At 42.0% G+C, this 20045-nt stretch overlaps 1 protein-coding gene across 2 annotated transcripts in view; it reads left to right on the forward strand.

The window, feature by feature from the left end:
* The first annotated feature begins 252 nt into the window (after positions 1-252).
* LOC148401295 (uncharacterized) overlaps positions 253-20045 on the forward strand; it is a 30749-nt gene continuing 10956 nt past the window's right edge. For both annotated transcript variants that reach the window (XR_015853436.1, XM_088358186.1), the window contains exons 1-3: positions 253-862; positions 3117-3330; positions 3426-3533. The gene's annotated coding sequence lies outside the window, so the exon portion shown is untranslated. The remainder of the gene's footprint in view (positions 863-3116; positions 3331-3425; positions 3534-20045) is intronic.

Below are 20045 nucleotides of genomic sequence, written 5' to 3' on the forward strand. Positions count from 1 at the left end.
CGCATGTGGCTCTTTAGCACCCCCCCGAGCGGCTCCCTGGAATTTTTGCAAAAATGCGTGAAAATGGAAAAATATGTTGTTGTTTTTTTATTGTTGTTGTTGTTTTAAATATGTTTTTTAGATGGTAATCACGACACAACCATACTTATGCTGTAAAAATGTATGTAGTTGTAAATATATTAAAAATACCGAATTTAAGAATGACGCCAAATAGCAAAATTGCGTCATAGCCTGCGACACAGTACAGCTGAGTTATAACAAACAGGTGTGTGAGTGATGAGCCATGGATTCAAAAGCCAAAAAGAGAAAGATTGCTGATGAGAACAGAGGCTTTAAGAAACAATGGACTGAACTATTGGTTTTCATTGCCAATGGTGAAGCATTGCCTGCATGTTTGATTTGCAATGAAAAGTCAAATAACAAGAGCAATTTGGAGCGACATTTTCAGCTAAAGCATGCTAATTTGCTGCCGATCACCCAGTTGGAACTGAGAGGAAAGGTGAAATTGAAGTGCTGGTGGAGAAACTTGAGGACCGAAAAAACAGTTTCAAGAAGTGAATTGCATCTCCAAACTCTACTACTGCTGCAAGTTTTGTTGCAGACCCGGAGATAATAAAGCGCGGAAAACCATTCACCGATGGCGAGTACATGAAGGATTCATTCATTAAAATATCAGCGCCTGTTTTCGGATTTCAAAAACAAAACCGAGATCATTCAGAAAATTAAAGACATGCCTTTCCGCACAAATAATATCGCCGATCAGCAGATCAAGGACATCAATTCAGCTCCAGCTTTTTCAATTTCCTGTGATGGATGGGTCGTGTGACGTGACCGATATCGAACAGACAGCACTGCTATACAGGTACGTGAACTCTAATGGGCCGCAAGAAGAAATGATCAAATTGACACCACTATTTGTCTTTAAATTATTTTAATAGTAGGCATACAACTTATGTATTGACAGTCTATGTTGCATTATAATAGGCTTTTAGATTTTTGCGGCTCCAGACAGGTATGTTTTGGGTTTTTTTGGGCCAATATGGCTCTTTGAACTTTTTGGGTTGCTGAACCCTGGTATATACCATTACATTCCACTTGCACATGAAATAAAATAAAATAACACTATATAGATTTATAAGCTAATGGGAATGGCCCTTGCAACGACGGGGTACTGGCACATAGAGATACATTGGAATTGGATTTTTTTTTTCTAAATAAAGTACAGCTCCAGAAGCTATATGTAGGCTGTTATACATATGTCTCCAATTTTTGGTATATCTTGGTGAAGCAAGGGCTGTTTTGTTCAATCACCTGTAAAAGATGCAACCAATCAATTTTTAAAGGTCCAATAAACTCATAAAGTAATAATTAATTTTCCAAGTGTGATGTGGTTCATGTTTTCATGATTGTTAAAACCATCAAAATTTGCCTTTTTTGTAGCAAACAGCGTTTTTCCATGCCAACAGTGTTGGAAGAAATAAAAAAGCATTTTTTAAATCATATTCTTATCATGACCATCTTTAAATGAAATGAAAGAATTTAACTATAGTACTTTTTGCCAGTTGTGTACCTTAAATTAAGTGAAAGATAAAGGAGCCAACTCCTGGTCTCTCCTGAATTTGAGAGCAGAAAAAGTGCAAAATGGGGGCTGCACTTTCAGAACAAGCAATTGTAAACCTCAACTTACAGTTGTCAAAAATTTCAAGCGATTTTTCTAAACATGAAGCCGGAAGTAACCGATGAAACAAGGACCTGGCAACCATGGCTGTACTTTGACCCCGCCCACAGTTGTAAGAGCACAAGAGCGTGAGTCCTGGCCGGAGCACAACAACGATCCTTCACGGACATTTACATACACAGTGGCCTGTAAATGCATCTGTCTAAAATTATGTTTGGTCCTTATTGATTCCGGTTGCAGTTTGGATTGGACGGGTCGGCGGCCTGGCTGCCAGTTGATGAACCCTGTTGTAGAGGGTTAACTACATTTATAGCACCTCCTAATTGCTCAGAAGACTGTTTGGGCTTTCATGATGTTCAAACAATATTTGTTAGTTTTCATGGAACATGGTTAAGGTGGCAATGTGTCGTTTGTAACGAAAAGAATGGCCCTTTTCAATGTCTCAATGAGCAGAAAAACAATATATATGTATATATTTTAGAAATTTAATTTTATAATACATTTATTATCCATCCATACATTTATTACACTGCTTGTCCCCACGGAGGTCGCGGGCGTGCTGGTGCCTATCCCACCAGTTCTCAAGCAGTAGGTTGCCAGGGCACACAGAGATGAACAACCATTTGCACTTGCACTCACACCTAGGGACTATTTGGAGTGCTCAATTGGCCTACCAAGCATGTTTTTGGGATGTGGGAGGAAACCCACTCTCCTAACTGTGAGGCGGACGTGCTAACCAATCCGCTAATTGTATAATAATAATAAAATTAATATGATTATAATTAACTAGAAAATGCAATTTCTGGAGAAATTGCGTGTGAATGCGAAGACTATAAATGGAAATTAAAAAAAAAATTGCGGCAAAATTTTTTGAAATGGGAACAAAATGAAAACTACAGGTTCAAGAGGTTCACCTTGGAGTTCAAAAGTTGAAACGGGTTGAATTGGACAAAAATTGTAAAAGTTAGAGCAAATGTTTTATTTAGGTCACTTCTGGTTTTATTAAGGGCGCTTCTTGTTGAAATAAGGTCAATTCCGGTGTATTTGGTGCACTTCCGGTTTAATTTAAGTCACTTCCTGTTTAGCCGAGGTCACTTCCGGTTTATTTGGGGTCACTTCCGGTTTAAAAAGGTCACTTGTGGTTTATTTGGGTCACTTCCGGTTTGATTTGGGGCACTTCCGGTTTACCTGAGGTCACTTCTGGTTTATTTGGGGTCACTTCCGGTTTACCTGAGGTCACTTCCGGTTTATTAGTGTCACTTCCGGTTTGAGTTGGAGCAATCTGGGATCCAGTAATTTTGGAAGTGACATTATATTGAAGCTCTAATACGTGCAGCTTTTCCTTATAATGTTTAATAAGATGCTCTCCAAGCGCTCTAGCTATAGGATTAATGCCCCTCTTGGTCCCTTCTTGGACCATCTTCTCTATTATTTTCAGGAGAGGAATAACCTTTGAGCCAGACACTTTTCTGCTACGAAAGCTCCACAGTTGCTTCATGAAACGGAGCTAAGATTGGCAGACACCCAGTGATGTATGCATAGTCTTCTGATGTTAGGACGGGGATACCTCTGTCCAAGCCACTCAACGGAGTGGTTGTTTCCAGCTGTGACATCTGCTTTGAGCAGGAATGACTGGGCAGCAGTGAGAGGAGGTGCTTTTCCCATTGTACCCTACTATCATTGAGCGTTTGCATTCCAACATGTCCTCCCCCTCAAGTAATTGCTGCCTCCCCTCCTTTCTCTGAAGCCTTGCAGGGATGAGTGAGCTCACCTGTCTGTGCAATGCAGCCACTCAAGTTTACAGCTTCCGTGCCTGCGGTGTGGACCACCAGAGCATGTTGGAGCATGCCCACTGGTGAGTACGAACAACATACACTAACCTTGCCTTGTGCTATACTTCAGGACAAAGACCTTTCTGTATCAACTGGTTCATTATCTTTGTTTAGCTTCTTCCTGACTACAGAAGAATTGAGGGGATAAGTAACTACATACATAGGCAAGCATCTTTTGTGTGCACCAAAACACAGCTCAGCCTTAGTCCGCAAGGACAGAATGATACTTTCTTTCTTTCTTTCTTTCTTTCTTTCTTTCTTTCTTTCTTTCTTTCTTTCTTTCTTTCTTTCTTTCTTTCTTTCAAAAACTGTACATCAACACATGTGCACCTTAGAAACCAATAAGACCCTGCCATCGCCTATTTAAGCATGACTGTCACCACATCCTTTCCGGTTCACCAAGATTGCCTCACAGCTTCATGCACCTTGGTAACAAGTGTCCATACGAGCTTCCTCTCACCTACAAAAGTCAAGTCAGGCTGGCAGCTTCCTGTTGCGAGATTGAGCTTGTGATCATGCCGTGGAGGAGCTCCTGCCGTGGAGTCCCTGCTCGACATCCTGCTCCCATCAGTCAATCTAACAAAATCACTCCATTGTTTCTTTATCATTTTAATGTCTTCATTTATCATTTAAAGCAGTGGTCCCTAACCTTTTTTGCGCCACGGACTGGTTACGTGTCAGAAATATTTTCGCGGACCAGCCTTTATACATATAAATAATTAATACATTTATATAAATAAATAATACATTTATAATAAATATATAAATACGATGAAATAAAATGATACGACTGGCATAAAAACAAGTATAAATGACATAAAAATAAAACTCACCATTATGTTGAATTAGTGGGAGCACTGAGCTTGTTTCTCAGAAACGAGCCGGTTCCATCTTGGCGTAATCGGAGACAATGACACCTGAAGTGGTTAAGGTTTGTCTTTTAATACAGGGTGCTTGGTCTTCATTGCCTCGTTAGCTAGCCTGTCTCCACATATTATGCAGAGTGGGCTTGGCCCGTCAGAGTCACCTGTGGCGATAAATCCATATTTTAAGTAGGACTCCAGAAATTTTCTTTTAAAAGCAGCTTTCCTTTTCTTAGAAGTCGTAGCCTCCTCTTCTTCCGTCTCCTCATTGGGCTTTTTTCCCCTTTCCGAAGAAGCTTTCCAAACATCTATCTTTCTTGCTCATATTTGCTTGCTTCGCGGGCTCGACTGGGGAAATATGTCACGTGACCGGGACGAGCGTCTTGACCTGAATTAATTGATCATCGATGAAAAAAAAATGTTTTTCTGTGCGGCTTGGCAGCCCGGTACCAAGTGACCAACGGACCAGTACTAGTCCGCGGACCGGGGGTTGGGGACCCCTGATTTAAAGAATTCAACATTGGTATTTCTTCACACAATTGATACTATAAATCACTGATGATTTAATAATACACTCGCCTGAATTGTGTACCCATCACAGTCTCATAATGCCGCTTACTCACTAAGCACGCCCTAACTCTAATACCTTGATTGCTCTGCGACATTTTCACATTATTTGCTGTTTGTACTGCATAAACGTTACAATGTATGTGGCACAGGAATGAACCAATATGGCTGGGAATATGCATAACATGCACAGTTCATTTGATGATGAATTTTCTCTAATCTAATAGAATCAGGATAGGTCATTGTGCCTATTGGTGTTGTACGTAGTAAAATCTTGTTGCCGGCTGGGATCAGCTGCATTATTATGAAGTAATACTTCATGCCGCACTCAATGAGGGCCAGGGCGACCAGGACATCCTGTAGACAAGCTAGTTAGCTGGGGAGCTGATTTTTCCAGGGGAAACTCCCTTCGTTTGTTGCTACTCCCTAGAGAGGCTGGTAGCAAACTAACGACAGATGTTGAGGTTTTGTTGGCTCCCATGTTGTTGAAGATGTTAGTCTACCCTGGCAGACCCAAATATATTGTGAGGGCCTCCTGTGAACATCTAGAAGAATCCCCTGTCAGAAGGAGTTTCAACTCCCATCTCCGGACACCTTCATCCAGGTCACAAGGAAGGCTGGAAACATTTAGTCCAAGTGAACCATGTTCCCCCCCGTTGTCACGGCGGCTGACCGGTTGTAACATGGAATCTGCCTCGATTGGAAGCAATTCCCTGAACCTGTGGGTGGACACCGGCGGTAAGCGATGCCGTTAAGAAGAAGAAGGGGACCTGTCGGGCCTTTTTGGCTTGTGAGACTCCGAAGGCAGCTGGTGGTACTGGCAGACCAAGCAGAATTTAGCTTTGGTAGTCGCCAAGGCAGAAAATTAGGGCATGGGAGGAGCTCGGTGAGGCCATGAAAACCAACTGTTAGACGGCTTTCATTAAATTCTCATCCACCATACGACGTCTCAGAAGGGGCATCATTAACCATGTGTAGAGATGGAATGCTGCTGACCTTGACTTGGGATGTTGCGAGTTGGTGGGTAGAATACTTCCTCAAATCCACAGACACTCCTCTTGAAGCAGCAGAGTCTTCAACACTTTTATTACTTCACAGTTATTATTTATTATTATTGTTATTATTTATTTCATACTCAACACTTTATTGCTCTGCGCTTTATTTATTACTCTCCTCTTCATTTGTTACTCATGTACAATATTCTCTTTTGTACTATTTCTGTGTAAACTACTGGAACCAGAATTTCCTTGGGGAGCAATCCTAAGGGATAAATAAAGTTGAGTCTATGTCTACAAATCACTTAATCGTCAAGCCATCTCTTATCTCTCTGAGCTAATCATCCCTACTGTCCTTGCTGTACCCTTCACTCACAAGATGCTGGCATCCTCCCTTTAGCTCAAACTCATAAACAATAGCAGGCAGCAGGGGGTTCTCTTTCTGTGCACTTCTAGAATCAATTACCAAGTGTTTGAAATTATCTGCCTATACAGATGTTTAAAACCGAACCTCAAACTCATTTCTATACAAAATATGTTGACTTTGAAAGCTAGAATGAGAGAAACCAAAAATAGATGACAAAAATTCTGCTCTCAGGATGTGTGATCTCAGGTTTTAAAACAGTCATGGTTTCAAATGTGGGTTTGACTTCCACACAGGGTTCAAAGTTCAAAGTGTGACCCACTGAGCCATGAGACAACTCTGGTTCATAATCAAGGAAGGTTTCAATCGAGCGTTAAGGTTTCAAAAGCATTCTTTCTCCAGGTGATCATTATATTTTACAGCTGTCTCAAAATTGAGTCGAAAAATTCAGCTGTGCAATGTGTGATCTTGGGTTGTAAAGCAATTCAGGTTTCATAGAAGGGTTGGGCTTTCAGATAGAGTTCTGATTTTTAATCGTGATTAAAAAAAAATGAGTACAAAAAATGTAAATGTTAGGATGTGTGACTTAGGGTTTGAAAAAAAAAAAGGTTTTAAAGGAGGGTTTAAAACAGGGGTGTCAAACTAATTTCACATTGGGGGCCACATATGGCCTCGGTAGATGTCAAGTGGGCCGGACCATTAAAATTATACCGTACTCTGCTATAAATAACCAAAATTTCATGTCTTTCCTTTTTTTTTGTGTGCGTAAAGATGCACAAGAACATTAGGAAAATGCTGAAATTTAATTAACATTCCTTTTACAAAACATTAATAGCATTTCATTAACATTAACATAACTTAAAACATTAACAGTAATGCACTTTAAGATTAAACGAGATTTATAAAGAAACACATTTTTAAACCATTTACACATGTGCATATACAATCTAAATTTACTCCCTGCCTACACCTTACAAACTAAGAAGAGTGCTATTAAGTGTGTAAAGAAGAAAGTATTCACATGTCCTGTAAATGTGGAAACTTCATACATGAAACACACATACACATACAATACATATTGAACATTCGTGGAGTTGCATGAACAGTAGAAATCCACCATATTTTTGGAGTGAAGTTGCTGACTAACATTAAACTGCACACTTTTTTAATCACCACAGTAAGGATTCATCTTCACAGAGCTGTATTTTTTCAACGCAAACAGTATCTAAGGCAGCATTTTAAAGGCATTAGACTAGTTGGACTTGTTTTTGTTCCTGATACTTGGCATCTTTTAGCCTGTACAAGTGCATCAATACCAGGTGCCATGTCCTGACTAGCTGTCACTTTCAGAATGTCATTTAAGTGCTTGTTTATGAGCCTTGAACTCATTTTTGTTTTATTGATATTCATTACTGAGAAAATTTGTTCACAAAGGTAGGTTGTCCCAAACATGCACACACCTTTAGCAGCCAGGGCTGTTAATTTGGGGTACCCTGGTAATAGATACTGATCAAATTTGTCCAGACCAACAAAGGCAAATTTTCCCTTCAAATCTGCATGTCTTTGGCTGTTGTGGTGTCCATCATTGGCACCAACTCTAGAAACTCTTCAGTAACAGTCAAGGTCTCATCAACTCCACAAATAATGGAGGCCAGTTGTGCCACGTCTGTGATGTCGGTGCTCTCGTCAATTGCAACAGGAAATGCAACAAATGACTTGACTCTCTGTTTCAATTGGCTGTCTAAATCTGCTGATTGGTCCGAAATCCTCTCTACTATAGTATTCCTCGTCAGGCTAATGTAATTCGCAAAAGTTTGTCGCTTCTCGGGACGTACAAGTTCAGCCGACTTCATCATGCATCGTTTAACAAAGTCACCATCGGAATACGGCTTTGATGCTAATGCTACTATTTCGCTGGCAATCAGGTAGCTGGCTTTTACTGCTCTTTCCCTGACTTGTCGGCTCTGGATGAAAGTTGACTGCTGTTTCCTCAGACCTGCCTGCAATTTATTGATCTTATCTCTTCTCAGATGTCCTTGCAAGCCGTCATATTTTTTGCTGTGACGAGTCTTGTAGTGGCGTCGAATATTATATTCCTTCACTACCAAACTTGTTGCAAACACACCAACCACAAAGGTTTTCCGTGCTTATCTATAAATAAATAGGAGGGGTCCATTTTTCATTGAAAATTCTACACCCTGTATCTACTTTTCTCCGTTTGGATAATGACGTCTTGGCGAATGAGGGTGTGTGTGTGTGTTGGGGGGGGGGCGATAGAGACCAGGGTAGAAACAACATCGTAGCAAGCAGCAATGGGCGCATTGTTACCGTCTGCTGTGTTGGGTCTGTCTTCTCTGATCAAAACAATGTTGTCTTCTCACTTCACTGGTTTCTTTTATATCAAACAAATTATTTTAGGTTCATTACCTGACATGTTTCGGCGGTTTCAAGGCGGAAGAAACCGCCGAAACATGTCAGGTAATGAACCTAAAATAATTTGTTTGATATAAAAGAAACCAGTGAAGTGATTAAAAAAAAAAGGAAAAACAAGATGAACTTAGTACAACTAATGTTGTCTTCTACTCTAATCAAAACAGTGTGCCCCATAGCGGATAATCCATGAATTGCATATTATTAAAAATATTAATTCTGTGTATTTCATGCATTTTTTTACTTTTAAATTATCCCACGGGCCTGATCGAACGCGTGCCTGATCGAACCTCCTTGCGGGCCGGTTCCGGCCCGTGGGCCGTATATTTGACACCACTGGTTTAAAAGGTGAGTTTGGCTTCCAAGCAGTGTTTCCATGTTTGACAGTGATTACAACTTGGAGATGAAAACTTCAGGGTTGTGAAAGTCTCTGCACAGAAAACAAACAAGATCCAAAGTCACGGGGGCAACCCACTGTGCCACTTAGTTTACATGCAGTCAATATTCGGGTTGAGGTCAAAATTCCTACTTTTTGAGACAATTGGAATTAGGTGTCATTTCCGCTTGCCGCGTTCTACGAGAAATAAAACACAGTCATGTCACTCACCACAGGAATGAAGCAGTCTGTGTCTCCCTCACTCCAAGTGTGCTTTTCTGCCACGTCTGATCTGAGCTCCACCATGATTGTTACATCTACTTATGAGTGTTTATATACATGAATTTACTGTCTGCACACGCACGCATGCACACGCACGCATGCACACGCGCACACGCACACACACACACGCACACGCACACACACACACACACACACACACACACACATACACACAAACTCAATGTTATTTTCCCCTGAAAGACCGGAAATAAGGGTAAAACGCCACTGAGAAATCACAAGTCAAAAATTCATATTTTCATATATTCAGAATTAATGACCTTAAGTTTTAAAACAGAGTTTCAAAGTAGAATTTGAAAGATTTATCTCCTCCTCAACAAACATTCAGCAGTTAGAACATAAACTGGATCTAAAGATTGCCACATCTAGGAACCCTAATGACCGAAAGAACGAGATCCCGGATACAAGCGGCCGAAATGAGTTTCCTCCGCAGGGTGTCCGGACTCTCCCTTAGAGATAAGGTGAGAAGCTCGGTCATGCGGGAGAGACTCGGAGTAGAGCCGCTGCTCCTCCATGTTGAGAGGAGCCAGATTAGGTGGCTCGGGCATCTCATCAAGATGCCTCCTGGACGCCTCCCTGGGGAGGTGTTCCGGGCATGTCAAGTCAAGTCAAGTCAAGTTTATTTGTATAGCCCTAAATCACAAAGAGTCTCAAAGGGCTTCACATAGCCAAAGATTGACAATTATTCTCAAAGCATCCCCTGAACATAAGCTCCCAAAAGGGCAAGGAAAAACTCAAAAAAACCCTGCCAGGGGAAAATGAGAAACCTTGAGAAGGGACCACAGATGGAAGGATCCCCCTTTCAGGATCACCAGGTTGTAATGGATGCAGAGAGGGCACAAGTAATACATATTATGAAAATCAATGAAAAAATGGATGTCGGAGGTGCCCTCGATTGTCCTGGCAGTGTCTTCAAGGAGGTTGAGCTGCAGTTTCTTCATCTTGAATTGGTCCCCGAGAATCCAGCTAGCCGCTATCAGCTTTTGCGCCACATAACCCCCTCCCCAGCCAGGGAGGGGGTGGGCAGAGAGAACAACACAAACTCTGGCCAAATCGGCCACTCCAAGTTAGTTAAAGGCCATCTCATAGAAATGTGTCTTTAAACGTGTCTTAAATGTTTCTACTGAGGTAGTAGTTCTAATATCCATTGGTAGGGCATTCCAAAGCTCCGGAGCCCGAATAGAGAATGCTCTAGAACCTGCAGACATTTTCTTGGCCCTCGGTGTAACTAAAAGACTAGAGTTTTGCGAACGAAGGTTACGAGATGGAACATAAGGAACGACTAGGTCGACGAGATATGAAGGCGCTAAGCCATGCAGTGATTTATAGGTTAGTAGAAGAACCTTGAAGTCACATCTCAAATGGACCGGGAGCCAATGTAATTTGACTAATATTGGGGTAATGTGATCAAATTTTCTTGACCGTGAGAGCAGCCTCGCAGCGGCATTTTGCACTAACTGTAGACTTTTGATACTGGACTTCGGAAGACCAGAGAATAATACATTACAGTAGTCGAGGCGCGACGTGACGAACGCATGTATAATAGTTTCCGCATCCCCGGTCGAGAGGATCGGACGAATCTTAGCAATATTACGAAGGTGAAAAAACGCAATCCTGGTTATATTCTTAATGTGTTTTTGAAAGGAGAGCGTTTGGTCAAATATTACCCCGAGATTAGTTACAATATCACTCTGAGTGATAGTACGGTTATCTATAGTTATAGTGGTTTCCTTAAATAAGTGTTGATAACGAGTAGGACCAATTATCAACATTTCAGTTTTATCTGGGTTAAGACGAAGGAAGTTGAGAGACATCCATTGCTTGATCTCCGCGAGGCACGCCTCAAGATTACAACAGTCCCGCGGATCTGTCATCGATAATGGCATATATAACTGGGTGTCGTCCGCGTAGAATTGAAAACTAATATTATATTTACGTATTATGTCCCCAAGCGGAATCATATAAATATTAAATAAAATCGGTCCGAGTACCGATCCCTGTGGGACACCACATGTAACATTATAGAGCTTAGAGGACGTATTGCCATGGACCACACGGTGCGTCCTGTCTGATAGATAGGAATTGAACCAGCTGAGTGCTGACCCTGAGATACCAACACAACTTTTAAGATGCCCTAATAAAATATCGAAGTCTACAGTGTCAAAGGCAGCACTAAGATCGAGTAGTAACAATACAGACGACGTATTTGAATCCATAGCTATGAGGAGATCATTAGTCACTTTAGCAAGTGCTGTCTCTGTGGAATGATTAGCTCTAAAACCAGACTGAAAAGCGTCATATCGATTATTAGCGATCATGTAATCAATAAGCTGCTGCGCTACTACTTTTTCAAGAAGTTTTGCTATGAATGGGAGGTTTGAAACTGGCCTATAATTACTGAGACAGTTGGGGTCAAGATTTGCTCGCTTAAGTAACGGTTTAATAATGGCGGTTTTAAAGGCTGTTGGCACTATCCCAGAGGAAACAGACAGATTGATTATATTTAAGACGGACGGTCCTAGAATTGGAAATAAATCTTTAAGTAGTTTGGCTGGAAGCGGGTCGAGTAAACATGTTGTTTGTTTAGCCGCACTAACCAATTTTGTAAGCATTTCAAGGGACACGCGTTTAAAATTTGAGAGGGTTATTGCATGATCCCCAGCGCTAGTAACCGGCGGAGCGATTGGAATGGTATTCTTGATCTCGTCCCTAATGGACTCAATCTTTTGAGCAAAAAATTTCATAAACTCGTCAGCTGAGTGGAAGGAGCTATCGGGGGTCGGCCGGCGCAGAGTTAGCTTTGCCACTATATCAAATAGGTATTTAGGATTGTTTTTATTGAGATTAATGACTTGCGAAAAATAACGAGTTTTTGCTAAGATAAGCGCATCTTTATATTTCAGGAGGCTGTCCTTCCATGCCTGATGGAAAACCTCAAGTTTCGTTAAACGCCATCTGCGCTCATGCTTTCTACATAACTTTTTAAGCGTACGTGTTTCATCTGTGAACCACGGAGTTGGCCATCTACGGCGAGTTTTCAGACGTAGCGGTGCCACAAAGTCAATGGCTTTTAATAATGTCGCATTGAATTCATTTGTAAGATTATCAATAGAGCCGCTGTATGCGGGAAACATGGCGGTTGCCGGCGACAGTAACTCAGATAGCGCAGTTGCAGTCATGGAGTTAAAATTACGGCTGCTATAATTCTGATTGCTCTCTTGTCTTTGACAAGGAACTAAAATTTCAAATTTTATTAAGAAATGATCAGACAGAACAGTAGTGTATGGCAGTACTGCTATATTTGAGGTTGCTAGTCCCCGGGATAATACCAGATCTAAGGTATTTCCGTTCTTATGCGTTGCTGCCTGTACGGCTTGCGTAAAACCAAACGTATCAATTAAAGTCTGAAATGCCGAAGTCAGTGGTTCTGACGGTGAATTCATGTGGATGTTGAGATCACCCATGATAACTATATTATCTGCATTTGTCACTAGATAAGCCACAAATTCTGAAAATTCATCCAGGAAGCCAGAGTAAGCCCCGGGTGGACGATAACAGCAAGATAGAATGACGGTAAAGCAGTGGATCGCACAATGAGAACTTCAAATGTTTTAAATACGTGAATTGAGCGAGGCCTAAATCTAAGCTCAGAATTTGAGATGAGGGCGACACCCCCACCCTTTTATCGAGGACGCGCCACATGCGAGCTCACAAAATTTGGAGGCGAGGCCTCGTTAAGTGGCAGCAGTTCATTAGGTTTTAACCAGGTCTCAAAGACCAAAAACGTTTAGATTATGTTCCATGATAAGGTCATTAACGAGAACTGCTTTCGTATGAAGCGATCTAATATTCATAAAACCGAGTTTAAGTGTAATCGGTCGATCAGGGTGCGTATCTATCGAAGGATTTTTAAACGGGATGCGAGTAAAATTGTGCCTAGCATCACCTCTCAAAAGTTTATTAGCGCGGTGGGATGAAACGACCGTGGGAATTTGATGATGAATATTTGTTACACATGTGAAGTTATCTAAAACGGGCACCGTTTCATCAGCAAGACCGGTCGGGAGGGAGTGATTGGATTTGTCTACTACCCCAGTAGAAAGTGTGTTTATGTGTACTGCAGCACTATTTAAACTGTCGTGCTCTAGTCTACACGAGGAGCTATGTGTATGCTGAAAGTCTAGCCTAGCGCTAGTTAACTTTAACTTAACAGACTCCGAACCCATCCTCACAGGTGGTCTAATCACCTGTGCCCTGGCCTGCTCTAAAGTGACCTGTCATGAGTGGTTCAAACAGTAATCTATATTCCTAGAAAGAGTGAAGGCGCCTTCACGGTTAGGGTGAAGGCCGTCCTTCCTCAGCAGGTCGGGGCGGCCCCAGAAGGAGGACCAGTTATCTATAAAATACAGTCCCTGTCAAGTCAAGTCAAGTCAAGTTTATTTGTATAGCCCTAAATCACAAAGAGTCTCAAAGGGCTTCACATAGCCAAAAATTGACAATTATTCTCAAAGCATCCCCTGATCATAAGCTCCCAAAAGGGCAAGGAAAAACTCAAAAAAACCCTGCCAGGGGAAAATGAGAAACCTTGAGAAGGGACCACAGATGGAAGGATCCCCCTTTCAGGATCACCAGGTTATAATGGATGCAGAGAGTGCACAAGTAATACATAATATGAAAATCAATGAAAAAATGGATGTCGGAGGTGCCCTCGGTTGTCCTGGCCGTGTCTTCAAGGGGGTTGAGCTGCAGTTCCTTCATCTTGAATTGGTCCCCGAGAATCCAGCTAGCCGCGATCAGCTTTTGAGCCACCTAACCCAGCCGGGGAGGGGGTGGGCAGAGAGAACAAAACAAACTCCGGCCAAATCGGCCATCACAAGTTAGTTAAAGGCCATCTCATAGAAATGTGTCTTTAAACGTGTCTTAAATGTTTCTACTGAGGTAGTAGTTCTAATATCCATTGGTAGGGCATTCCAAAGCTCTGGAGCCCGAATAGAGAATGCTCTAGACCCTGCAGACATTTTCTTGGCCCTCGGTATAACTAAAAGACTAGCGTTTTGCGAACGAAGGTTACGAGACGGAACATAAGGAACGACTAGGTCGACGAGATACGAAGGCGCTAAGCCATGCAGTGATTTATAGGTTAGTAGAAGAACCTTGAAGTCACATCTTAAATGGACCGGGAGCCAATGTAATTTGGCTAATATTGGGGTAATGTGATCAAATTTTCTTGACCGTCAGAGCATCCTCGCAGCGGCATTTTGCACTAACTGTAGACTTTTGACACTGGACTTAGGAAGACCAGAGAATAATACATTACAGTAGTCCAGGCGCGACGTAACGAACGCATGTGTAATGGTTTCCGCATCCCCGGTCGAGAGGATAGGACGAATCTTAGCAATATTACGAAGGTGAAAAAACGCAATCCTGGTTATATTCTTAATGTGTTTTTGAAAGGAGAGCGTTTGGTCAAATATTACCCTGAGATTAGTTACCGTATCACTCTGCGTGATAGTCCGGTTATCTATAGTTATAGTGGTTTCCTTAAATAAGTGTTGATAACGAGTAGGACCAATTATCAACATCTCAGTTTTATCTGGGTTAAGACGAAGGAAGTTGAGAGACATCCATTGCTTGATCTCCGCAAGGCACGCCTCGAGATTACAACAGTCCCGTGGATCTGTCATCGATAACGGCATATATAATTGGGTGTCATCCGCGTAGCATTGAAAGCTAATATTATATTTACGTATTATGTCCCCAAGCGGAATCATATAAATATTAAATAAAATCGGTCCGAGTACCGATCCCTGTGGAACACCACACGTAACATTATAAAGCTCAGAGGACGTATTACCATGGACTACTCGGTGCGTCCTGCCTGATAGATAGGAATTGAACCAGCTGAGTGCTGACCCTGAGATACCAACACAACTTTTAAGACGCCCTAATAAAATATCAAAGTCTACAGTGTCAAAGGCAGCACTAAGATCGAGTAGTAACAATACAGACGACGTATTTGAATCCATAGCTATGAGGAGATCATTAGTCACTTTAGCAAGTGCTGTCTCTGTAGAATGATTAGCTCTAAAACCAGACTGAAAGGAGTCATATCGATTATTAGCGACCATGTAATCAATAAGCTGCTGCGCTACTACTTTTTCGAGAAGTTTTGCTATGAATGGGAGGTTTGAAACTGGCCTATAATTACTGAGACAGTCCGGGTCAAGATTTGCTCGCTTAAGTAGTGGTTTAATAATAGCGGTTTTAAAGGCTATTGGCACTATCCCAGAGGAAACAGACAGATTGATTATATTTAAGACGGACGGTCCTAAAATTGGAAATAATTCTTTAAGTAGTTTGGCTGGAAGCGGGTCGAGTAAACATGTTGTTTGTTTAGCCGTACTAACCAATTTTGTAAGCATTTCAAGGGACACGCTATCAAAATTTGAGAGGGTTATTGCATGATCCCCAGCGCTAGTAACCAGCGGAGCGATTGGCATGGTATTCTTGATCTCGTCCCTAATGGACTCAATCTTTCGAGCAAAAAATTTCATAAACTCATCAGCTGAGTGGAAGGAGCTATCGGGGGTCGGCTGGCGCAGAGTTAGCTTTGCCACTGTATCAAATAGGTATTTAGGATTGTTTTTATTAAGATTAATGACTTGCGAAAAATAACGAGTTTTTGCTAAAATTAGCGCATCTTTATATTTCAGGAGGCTGTCCTTCCATGCCTGATGGAAAACCTCAAGTTTGGTTAAACGCCATCTGCGCTCATGCTTTCTACATAATTGTTTAAACGTACGTGTTTCATCTGTGAACCACGGAGTTGGCCATCTACGGCGAGTTTTCAGACGTAGCGGTGCCACAGAGTCGATGGCTTTTAATAATGTCGCATTGAATTCATTTGTAAGATTATCGATAGAGCCGCTGTATGCGGGAAACATGGCGGTTGCCGGCGACAGTAACTCAGACAGCGCAGTTGCAGTCATGGAGTTAAGATTACGGCTGCTATAATTCCGATTGCTCTCTTGTCTTTGACAAGGAACTAAAATTTCAAATTTTATTAAGAAATGATCAGACAGAACAGTAGTGTATGGCAGTACTGCTATATTTGAGGTTGCTAGTCCCCGGGATAATACCAGATCTAAGGTATTTCCATTCTTATGCGTTGCTGCTTGTACAGCTTGCGTAAAACCACACGTATCGATTAAAGTTTGAAATGCCGAAGTCAGTGGTTCTGACGGTGAATTCATGTGGATGTTGAAATCACCCATGATAACTATATTATCTGCATTTGTCACTAGATCAGCCACAAATTCTGAAAATTCATCCAGGAAGCCAGAGTAAGCCCCGGGTGGGCGGTAAATAACAACAAGATAGAATGACGGTAACGCAGTGGATCGCACAATGAGAACTTCAAATGTTTTAAATACGTGAATTGAGCGAGGCCTAAATCTAAGCTCAGAATTTGAGATGAGGGCGACACCCCCACCCTTTTTTCGAGGACGTGCCACATGCGAGCTCACAAAATTTGGAGGCGAGGCCTCGTTAAGTGGCAGCAATTCATTAGGTTTTAACCAGGTCTCGCAAAGACCAAAAACGTTTAGATTATGTTCCGTGATAAGGTCATTAACGAGAACTGCTTTCGTATGAAGTGATCTAATATTCATAAAACCGAATTTAAGTGTAATCGGTTGATCAGGGTGCGTATCTATCGAAAGATTTTTAATCGGGATGCGAGTAAAATTGTGTTCTCTAGGCCTAATATCACCTCTCAAAAGTTATTAGGGCGGTGGGATGAAACGACCGTGGGAATTTGATGATGAATATTTGTTACACATGTGAAGTTATCTAAAACAGGCACCGTTTCATCAGCAAGACCGGTCGGGACGGAGTTATTGGATTTGTCTACTACCCCAGTAGAAAGTGTATTTATGTGTATTGCAGCACTATTTAAACTGTCGCGCTCTAGTCTACACGAGGAGCTATGTGTATGCTGAAAGTCTAGCCTAGCGCTAGTTAACTTTAACTTATCAGACTCCAAACCCATCCTCACAGGTGGTCTAATCACCTGTGCCCTGGCCTGCTCTAGAGTGACCTGTCATGAGAGGCTCAAACAGTAATCTATATTCCTAGAAAGAGTGAAGGCGCCTTCACGGTTAGGGTGAAGGCCGTCCTTCCTCAGCAGGTCGGGGCGGCCCCAGAAGGATGACCAGTTATCTATAAAATACAGTCCCTGCTTTTTACAAAACCCAGCCATCCATTGATTAAGGGAGACTAATCTACTAAACCTCTCATCCGTGCCTCTCCCAGGCAGGGGGCCAGAGACAAATACTCGATGCCGACTCATCTTTCTGGCAAGATCACAAGTCCTCGCTATGTTTTTCTTTGTGATCTCTGATTGTCTCATCCTAACATCATTGGAGCCAACGTGCATCACTATGTCGTGTAGCTAGCGTTGGTGGAACTACGCTGTTAGGCCTATTACGAGTCAGCTCCCTCAGATTAGCTTCTATGTCGGGTGCTCTGCCCCCAGGAATACACATTACCGTGGCTGGATTTTTAAGCGTAATGTTTCGGGTAATGGAGTCACCTATGACCAAAGTGCGAGGGCCAGTAGACCGAGATGACTTTGGACGGCTATGCGTCTTACCTGGCTCATCGCGATTAGCAGGCCGCTTGGGGCTAATGCTAACCGGGCTAGCGGGCTGACTACAGCCCGCGTCTATGTCCGCCGCAACTACTGTTATCGCACTATTCTGGTCTAACTGGCGGACACGTCCCTCTAGCAGAGACAACCTCTCTAAGAGAAGGGTGCAGCTGGTGCACGAAGCCGTACAAACCTCTTGGTCCGCTGCCATACTTTGTGTCCGAAGAGCGACGATCGATCGAGTGGCGTGAGTGCGCCGGCCGCCGGAAGTTCAAGTAACGTTAGTCCGGTAGGATACCCCGTGGATGACCCAGGATGCGCTGGAGAGACTATGTCTCTCGGCTGGCCTGGGAACGCCTTGGGATCCCCCGGGATGAACTGGAGGAAGTGGCTGGGGAGAGGGAAGTCTAGGAGTCTCTCCTAAAGGTGTTGTCCCCGCGACCCGACCCTGGATAAGCGGAAGAAGATGGATGGATGGATGGATGGATGGATGGATGGATGGATGGATGGATGGATGGATGGATGGATGGATGGATGGAGGAACCCTAATGACTTTGAACATAGACCCTGATATCAACTTTTTTTCTCTGAAAATAAATGCGTATACTTATAAAAATAATAATAATTATTACTAATAATAATAATAGTAATGAACTTAATCAAAGCATAAACATAGAAGGGAAAATGTCTGTAATGCATTTCAACAGCAGAAACATGTATGCTAATTTTACCCATATTAAAGAATATCCTCACCAGTGCGCTAAACTTTTCAACATAATAGCTGCGACAGAAACATGGATGGATGAGTAGAGAGGGTCTGATTTCGTTTTGGATGGTTATGAATTACAATATATTAATAGACCAAATAAATCGGGAGGAAGTGTTGCTCTATTCATTGAGAGCTTTCATCAATATAAAATCATTAATGTCAACCGCTATCGAAAATATTTTGCCGTGCATTTCAATTGAAATCTGTTACAAAAAAAAGAAAAACATTGTTTTTAGTTGTGTGTATCGGGCCTCAGTCTCTTGCCTCGAGACTTTTAGCAACTGGATAGACTACATTTTCGCTCACCTCAGATAAAATGTACCGTAAATTTCGGACTATAAGCCGCTACTTTTTTCTCAAATTTTGAACCCTGCGGCTTATAATAATAAACTTTATTACGGGCTTTTGGCCCACTAATAGAACTACATCCAGGGTCTGTCATCTGTCTAATCATACCATTTGGTGAGCGGTCCAGCCTGCACATAAATTCAAATGTTAAGTTCCTCAGCAGAGCCATAAATGTAGTGAGACCCAGATCACAGAAAGCCCACTGGCTCTTCTGCTCCTCGGCTTGCCCAACAGTATCCTAAAGCAGTCATTGTAGGCAACTTTCAACTTTCGCAAACTTTCCTTCTTGAACTTCACCCATAGTGGGGCTGTGTAGTGAGGGGTGCAGTCAGCTCTAAACAGGTTTACTTTAACATCAGTAGTACAGTGGTGAAATTTACGAACCAGCATATTTGCTTGAACATAGAACATTCTCCTATGTCTAGACACATCATCATCATCTAAGGTATCTGTAATAATGTGCCCAAGATATTTTGTACTTTTAGACACACATAGTTTGACCAGACAGGTAAAAAGCAGGAAACTTGAGTTCCATATCATGCTTGGTTCTACATATCAAGACCATACTCTTCTTTGCATTATACTTGTGATGTTCTGTAGTTAACTCTGGTTAGACAGGGATCTCTAGTGGTCACGTGTTGTCATAGCAACACTATGCGCGTTTTGTCCCTCAATTGTTACCGTAGTGAAACAGTTCGGAACGTATGGAGAAACTGCCGTCACAATTTTCCTGTTCTCTATCTTACGGCTAGGAAGACATATGCTTGTAAGTATTTTATGTTCAACTGCTGTATAAGATTACTACTAAGACTGTGTCTGATGTAAACATAGGTTAATGACCAAAATTAGACCTGTATCTTTTGAGTTCGTTCG

Source organism: Syngnathus floridae, chromosome 2 (genome assembly GCF_059516105.1).
Source record: "Syngnathus floridae isolate MCC-2025c chromosome 2, RoL_Sflo_1.0, whole genome shotgun sequence".
NCBI lineage: Eukaryota > Metazoa > Chordata > Actinopteri > Syngnathiformes > Syngnathidae > Syngnathus > Syngnathus floridae.